Source organism: Saccopteryx bilineata, chromosome 2, assembly GCF_036850765.1.
Source record: "Saccopteryx bilineata isolate mSacBil1 chromosome 2, mSacBil1_pri_phased_curated, whole genome shotgun sequence".
Taxonomy (NCBI): domain Eukaryota; kingdom Metazoa; phylum Chordata; class Mammalia; order Chiroptera; family Emballonuridae; genus Saccopteryx; species Saccopteryx bilineata.
Genome location: NC_089491.1, coordinates 388,779,191 through 388,787,450, shown reverse-complemented (window position 1 = coordinate 388,787,450; position 8,260 = coordinate 388,779,191).

Genomic DNA, 8,260 nt, shown 5'->3' with positions numbered 1-8,260 from the left:
TCCTCCCCTCCTCTCCACCCCCCCCCCATCACCGTAAGTCCAGTAGTCAGGCCAAAAAGAGATGGAAAAAGCACCTTCCGGAATGACTCAGCGGTCCAGGGTGAGACAGACAGCTACCCCAGGGTCAGCCTGTCAGTATCCCCATGAACTCAGGAGAACAAGCAGACGAAGGGTGACCGTCCAGCTCCCCAGCCCTCCGGGGGCTCCTGCGTCCTCCTAAGCCCTTCCTCCCTCCTGGTCCAGCCACTCTGCCTCTCTGGGGCTGACATCGACCCTCTTCTACGGGGCTCCCCCGCCCAGATTGAACGTGTCCTTGACTTTCTGCTCCTGTTAGTCTGCTCTGTCTTCGGAGGAAGGGGAAGAGAGAAAGAGGATGGTGTTAGGTCTGCACAGGCAAGCACTGCTGTATCCCTGCTTCGCTCCTGAAGCACTGTCAGCCTCACGGCCCCGCCCCTCCTGCTCTCCCTGTCCACCTCACCGTCACTCTCTCAAGCCCTCGGAGATCAGAGCGCCCTGGGAAACTCAAACCCCGAGCCCCAAAGGTGTCTGATGTTAACAGTGAGCAAGGGGTCTGCCTGAGCGTGGTAAGGCTTCCGGGCATCACCCCCCGAGTGCCAAGGGGCTTGGGGGCCGGGGAAGGTGGGGGGACATTGGAAGGGAGCAGGAAGAAGGGCTATAGGGCAGCCGGCAAAGACATTCTGGAATGCCATTTGAAGAGCAGAGCAAGGGCTGACACGAATAAACATCTCATGGGTGTCTACTGCAGGCTCGGGACTGGTCTCAGCCCTTCTTGCATCAACTCACTTCGACCTTTCTGAGCACCTGTCCTGGGGGAGACTCTTGTTATCATCATCCAAGCGTGACAGGTGAGACAGGCGAGGCACAGGGACACCAAGTTAGGACGACACCCAACCTGGGACCGACATCCAGGCAGGCTGGCTGCAGAGGCCACGCCCAGGACCCCGCCCCATTCAGCTCTCCAAAGCCCATGAGGGGCGGGGGAAGGCACTGGGGTCATTGCAGGGTTGGGGGACAGGCAGGGAGGACAAAATAATTGGGGACTCAGGACACCAGGCAGGGAAGTGGCCCGGAACCGGGAGGAGAGGACAAAGAGAGTCAGCCAGCAGCACAGAACCCAACGTTCGGAGCTAGGGGCGTTCACCGAGGTCTGCTCCGCCCATGCGTCTCATCCATCCCTGTCGGCACACTTTACAGAGAAGCAGACACGGCCCAGAAAAGTGAACAACTGGTCCCAGGTCTCACGGAGACCAGCAGATCAGAGAGGGAGGCCCCAAGCTGTCCCCGGGGCCTGAGCAGCCGCACTCCCCTCCCCCCCCCCCCCGGCTTTACGCCACATACACGGTCAGAAGCAGGATCCTGGACGTCTCTGACCACCAGTATACGAGTGATACTGTCCAACAGAGTGGCCTTGGTCCACCCAGTCTTTATTCCAGAGGCCAGACTCTCCAGCTGACCAGGAGGCTTTGAAACCGCCTGCTCGTAGACACCCTGAGCCCTATCACCGTAGTCACTGCTGCAAAAGACCCAGTGGGGGCATTTCTGTTCTCGCACGTGCCTGGCAGTCTGAGAGGGACAGCAAACACCTCACGTAGTACAGAAACCGGCGTGCAGAGTCAGATCTCGAACCCAGGTCTGCCCAGTGCCGAAGTTTCTGATATTTTTCATGACCGAAACTTCTTTTAACCAAATACGTGCTTACTTTTCAAGCTGGGTTGGACTGGGACAATTGTGGCGTGGGATCATAATCCATTTAGTGGAAAGAGAAAGGACTATGGGGTGGGGGGGGAGAGTGAGTGAGTGAGGGGGGAGCCAGGCCAACTGAGAGGCAGTGAGGGAAGGACTTTGTTTCAGGGGAAGTGAGCTGGGCGGGGGCAGAGATGGTGGGACATGGCGGGATGAGCAGCCGAACAACAATGGGTCTGTCGGTGGAGACCAGCTCGCTTGCTGGCTGGGCGCGCGCGGCAGGAAATGAATCCTCATCAGGAAAGCAGGAGTGCAGAGTGCACAAAGGCAGTCAGGGGTCCCCAACCTTTTTTGGGCCACGGACCGGTTTAATGTCAGAAAATATTTTCACGGACCTGCCTTTAGGGTGGGACAAATAATAAATGTATCACGTGACCGAGACAAGCGTCAAGAGTGAGTCTTAGACGGATGTAACACAGGGAATCTGGTCATTTTTGAAAAAATAAAACATCGTTCAGACTTAAATATAAATAAAACGGAAATAATGTAAGTTATTTATTCTTTCTCTGCGGACCGGTACCAAATGGCCCACGGACTGGTACCGGTCCGCAGCCCGGGGTTTGGGGATCACTGCACAAAGGTGCAACGTGGAAGAGAGAAGCTGGTTAAGACCTGGCGTTTGGGAAAACGGTCGTCCTGGTGGCAGGGTGCAGAATGGGTCAGCAGAGGACAATCTGTACAACTGAGATTAAGACGGTTAGGAGAAAAAAGAGCATTTGAAGGAGGGGTGTCACTATAGACTGTGCAGTCTGGTGACTAGGGACCTGACGCTCGCCGGTGACTGTATTCTGACAGGCTGGACCCTCCCTCCCCCTCTGCCTCTCAACCACCCTCAGTCAGTCACCAGAGCCTCTGCTTTCTCCCACCTCAGTATCTCTCAAAGGTGGTCATTCTTCCTGGGGCCGAGGCAACCCACTCCTCAGCCCAGTTCTTATCTCCTGTCCAAAGTGAAGAGTGACGTCGCTCTCCTGCCAGATCCATGTGCCTCAGAAGTCCTTGATTCGGGGGTGGCCATGTGACAGGAATGAGGGGGCAGAAGTGACACGTGACTGCAGGGTCGGGCCCAGTAAAACATTCTTCTCCTCCACACTCTCTGCTCCTAGCTCTGTGCGGAGCCACAGGGTGCCAGGAGCCTGGGTCTGAGTCATCCGGGTAAGAGTTATGCAATGAATGTTTGTGTCGCTCTGTATGTTGAAGCCCTAACCCCCAATGCGATGGTACTCGGAGGCGGGGGTTTGTGTAGGTGATCAGGTTTAGATGAGGTCATTGAGGGTGGAGCTCCCGTGATGGGATTAATATCCGTATAAGAAGAGGAGGAAACACAAGAACCTCCTTTCTTTCTCTCCCCACCCCCCCCACCCCACCCCCCGTCCACGTACCGAGGAAAGGCCATGTGAGCAGGCAGGGAGAATACAGCCAAGAGGGTCCTCACCAGACACCAGCCCTGCCAGACTCCCCAGCCTCCAGACTGTGGGAATGTCTGCTGTGTAAGCCACCCTGTCTGTGGTGGTTTTGTTATAGCAACCTGGGCTCTCCATGACCGTTTGGGAGGCCCCACGAAGACCGAGGACACCACACTGAACGAGTGTATACACTAGCAATAAACTCCTACTTTGTTGCTTGTCACAGCAACTGTACAAGGGCCATAGACAAGGCTGCTGGTACGGGAGCCAGAGTAATCCCTCGCCTTGGTTACTCTACCAGCTCTCGAATGCGGCCCCCGCCTCCGTCTTGTTCTCCGCTGACCCGTTCTGCACCCTGCCACCGGGACAACCGTTTTCCCAAATGCCAGGTCTGAGCGAGCTTTTCCCTTCCACGTCGTCCCTTTGTGCAGTCTGAGCTCCGCTTTCCTGATAAGGACTCCTTTCCTACCGCACCTGTCCCTGCCAGCAAGCCAGCGCAGTCCCCACCGACCATTGTTCTGGTGCTCACCCCCACCTGGTCCCACCGTCTCTGCCCCCACCCAGCTCACTTCCCCTGAAACCTCCTTCCCTCACCGCCTCTCAGTTGGCCTGGCTCCCCCCTTATTCACCCCCCACCAGTCCTTTCTCCTCCCACTAAATGGCTTATGATCCCACATCACTATTGTCCCAGTCCAGCCCAGCTTGAAAAGTAAGCACGTATTTGGTTAAAAGCAGTTCTGGTCATGAAAAACAAAATATCAGAAACTTCGGCGCTGAGCAGACCTGGGTTCGAGATCTGACTCTGCACGCCGGTTTCTGTACTACGTGAGGTGTTTGCTGTCCCTCTCAGACTGCCAGGCACGTGTGAGAACAGAAATGCCCCCACTGGGTCCTTTGCAGCAGTGACTACGGTGACAGGGCTCAGGGTGCGTCAGCTGCTCAGGGTGTGGCTCACTAGTCGTTCATAGCTGGAACATAGTAGGTGGTCACTCAAAGGCAAGTCTGGCCTTGCCTTTGTCACCAGGAGACAGAGTCTTCAGCCACAAGTATTCTACAGGGTCCCCAAGTCCTCAGTCAGAAAAGATTCACGCTCGCACATGCAAAGCCGTGGAAAGACTCTTGCGAGGAGGACCCAGAGATCTGACTTTGACGGAAGAAAAGCAGCATTTTTGCAGTGGAGTGCCGGTCCTGCCGTCTAACAACGAGCCTCCTCCCAGACTCAGTCACCTGTGTGCACAGTTTTACTTAGACTCCCGGTAAGAACCTCATAGCCTGGCTGTGGGGGCGCAGTGGATAAAGCGTCCACCTGGAACGCTGAGGTCCCCGGTTCAAAGCCCTGGGCTTGCTCATCAAGGCACATATGGGAGTTGATGCTTCCTGCCCCCCCTTCTCTCTCTCTCCTCTTTAAAATGAATAAATCAATTTAAAAAAAAAGAACCTCATAAAGTTCAGGTAAGAACACCAGGTGAATAATTCTGGGAACAGTCGCGGAACCGCAGAAACGGCCCCTGACCTGGAGTGGGGGAGGCTTGGGCTGCATTCAGGAGCCGTGCGGCAGCGTAGCCAGGCGAACCAGCGGCTCCAAGTGCCTGTGCCGCAGTCCCGGGCACGGCAGTCACCTGCAGCTTCACCCAGCGGAAGAATGAGGGAGCAGGGCTGGCTCCCGGGACAGGGACAGCGGGACAGGGACAGCCGGTGCCGGGCGCGGAGGCGGCTGGCCGGGTGGGCGGGGCCAGGCAGGCCGCTGCAGAACGGGGCGGGCCTGAGTGGGAGGGGGCGGGACACTCCGAGGCTGGGCCCTGCTGGGGAAGGCACAGGACGGCTTAGGCAGCCCAGCCTGCTCCCAGATGGACCCTGAAAGACACCCCTGTCCCATTCAGTCATCCGACAAATAGCTAGTGAGAACCTCCCAAAGGGTGCACGGGGCGCTGGGGAGAAGGGAGTGACTAAAGAGACACAAATGCCTGCTTTCTGGAATTCTCCTTCTGGGAGGGGCAGACAGGTCATAAACGAGGACATCCGATGGGCGAGATGGTGTCAGAGTCACGAGTGGGGAGGGGACAGTGACACTTGAAGGTGAGTTGCAGGAGGGCCCTCTGGGGCAGTACCTCCCACGGAGGGTCGGGAAAAGAGGGAAGAACCTGGTGTGTTGGAACTGCCATCTTCCCTCTTGCCCCGCCCTCTCTCGTCCCCACGCCTGAGTGGCTTCCACACCACCCGGCCTGAAGGGGGCCCTGTGGGGACACACACTGCCCGGCCTGGTTGGCGGTGCCTCTCTCCTGCTCGTCCTGCTTCTGTTCCGCCTGCCCCTCCATCGCACAGGCCTATCTGGGGTCCTCTCTTCCTTCTCTGCCCATTCAGCCCTCCTGTCCTCTGCGCTCTCTCCACTGTCACCCCCTTCGTTTCAGTTAATGTCCCCCAAGTCGGCCGCAGCTGCCGAAAGCTGTGCTGAGCTGTGGACCCCGCATCCTGAGCTGGCTGGTCCTGGCGCCTCCATCTGGATGATCCTCAACTTACATAAAACCTCTGTCAGAAGAACTCATTGTGTTTTCCCCGCCAAATTTACTTGGGTGTCCCCAGTGTTCGTGGAGGGAAACACCATCAATCACTCTGAAACTCTAGGCTAACCTCCCTCTTCCACCCCCTGTGTCCAGTCTGTGTCCCAAACACCTGGCAGAATCCTTATTCTCTCTATCCCCAGGGCCCCAGGGTGAGGTCAGCCGCTTCCTCAGGGGTCTCCCTGCCTTCAGACTTGTCCTGCTCCATCCAGCCCAGCCTCCATCGCCCGGCCAGGTCACCCCCCGCCCCCGCCCTCACCCTTGCCCTGACTCGGTACCTCCTCCCACCCCACAGCAAGACGAAACTCGCAGTCCGCTGCCGGCATGTGCCCCCGGGCAAGTCCAACTCCTCTCCCAGCCTCACCCACACCCTGGACTCTCAGCCTCCACTCCAGGCCCAGCTCAGTATGTCTTACGATGTCAAGTTTCTGTCTCTTTCCCCGTGCTCCCTCTTCAGCCTGGGCTGTTATGATCCTCTTCTTCACCTGGTTGGCTCCTGGCTCAAGCATCACCTCTTCCAGGAAGTCTTCCTGGAAGCAGCTTGTAACGACCTCCTTTGCACAGGCGCTGTGGACTCCTGCTTTCCGTTTGGTGCTTCCTCCACGGAAGAGCTCTGTGGTAGTCAGTGCCTCTCAAATGAGTGGGTGGTGGCACTTTGTCCTCGCAACGACTCTGCTCCCGTCTTACAGGTGAAGAAATTGAGTCTCAGAAGTGCTTAGCGGCTTGGCCAAGGTTCTGGGCCGTCGTGCACAGAGGGAAAGTGAAGCCAGGGCGATGTCTGCTTTGACCTGTACCTTCCTCCTGCTCCCAGGCCTCATGCTCCTTCCTCCTTCGGTAAACAGAAGCAGCATTGGGCTCAGCTGGCTCAGTGAGAGTAAACCGTGCTGAGGACAAAGTGGGAAGAGCTCTCCCACGATTCCTTGTGGGTTCAGGAGAGTGGGTCCCAAAGAACCCAATGCCAGAGCAAGTGTCCTGAGCCCGAGGCCTCCTGCCCATGGGCTGGCACAGGTGCCCAGAGATGCTGAGGACCAACCTCCGGCTGGGTGATCAGCAGCCCGCTCTGTAGACGCCGTGAGAGACGGTTCTGAGCAGAGAGCCTGGTCCCCTTGGGATCCCCACTGTCCCCCCTCTCACTTCTCCAGCTTCCTCCTCAAGTAACGGCCTGTCTACCCTCGGACATCACTACTGGGAGAGAGCCGACAGCCTCTCCCGGCCCACAGGCACCCGTGCAGTGTGTCAGCCACGGGGCTGGCTGCTGGTCCCTGGGCAGAGAGGGGGCAGGACTGGGCTCGAAACTGTATCTGTTAACCCTGATGTCAAAGCCCCTCTCTGAAAGAGGGAGCAGGACTGGGCTCAAACCTGTATCTGTTAACCCTGATGTCAAAGCCCCTTCTATGGAAGAGGGAGCAGGACTGGGCTCGAAACTGTATCTGTTAACCCTGATGTCAAAGACCCTCTCTGGAAGAGGGAGCAGGACTGGGCTCGAAACTGTATCTGTTAACCCTGATGTCAAAGCCCCTCTCTGGAATAGGGGCAGGACTGGGCTTGAACCTGTATCTGTTAACCCTGATGGCAAAGCCCCTTCTATGGAAGAGGGGGCAGGACTGGGCTCGAAACTGTATCTGTTAACCCTGATGTCAAAGCCCCTTCTACGGAAGAGGGAGCAGGACTGGGCTTGAACCTGTATCTGTTAACCCTGATGTCAAAGCCCCTCTCTGGAAGAGGGAGCAGGACTGGGCTTGAACCTGTATCTGTTAACCCTGATGTCAAAGCCCCTCTCTGGAGGCCCGAGGTGCTCCAGAAAGCTAGCTTGCACGTGGCCATAAAGGGAAAGCCCAGTCTTTCCACGTGATAGATGGTGCTGTCCAATGTGGTAGCCACATCTGACTGCTTCTATTCAAATTAAATTAACAGGCCCTGGCCGGTTGGCTCAGCGGTAGAGCGTCGGCCTAGCGTGCGGAGGACCCGGGTTCGATTCCCGGCCAGGGCACACAGGAGAAGCGCCCATTTGCTTCTCCACCCCTCCGCCGCGCCTTCCTCTCTGTCTCTCTCTTCCCCTCCCGCAGCCAGGGCTCCATTGGAGCAAAGATGGCCCGGGCGCTGGGGATGGCTCTGTGGCCTCTGCCCCAGACGCTAGAGTGGCTCTGGTCGCAACATGGCGACACCCAGGAGGGTCGCAACATGGCGACGCCCAGGATGGGCAGAGCATCGCCCCCTGGTGGACAGAGCGTCGCCCCTGGTGGGCGTGCCGGGTGGATCCCGGTCGGGCGCATGCGGGAGTCTGTCTGACTGTCTCTCCCTGTTTCTAGCTTCAGAGAAATGCAAAAAAAAAAAAAAAAACAAACAAACAAAAAAAACAAATTAAATTAACAAACTAAATATCCAACTACTCAGTGACAGCAGCCACATTCCATAGTCATGTGTGCCCAGCGCCTGCCATATTGGACAGCGCAGATGATAGAGCATTTCTGTCACCAGAACCAATTCTACTGGACCGTGCTGGTCATCCTGACACAGCTGAGAACCCACACAGGC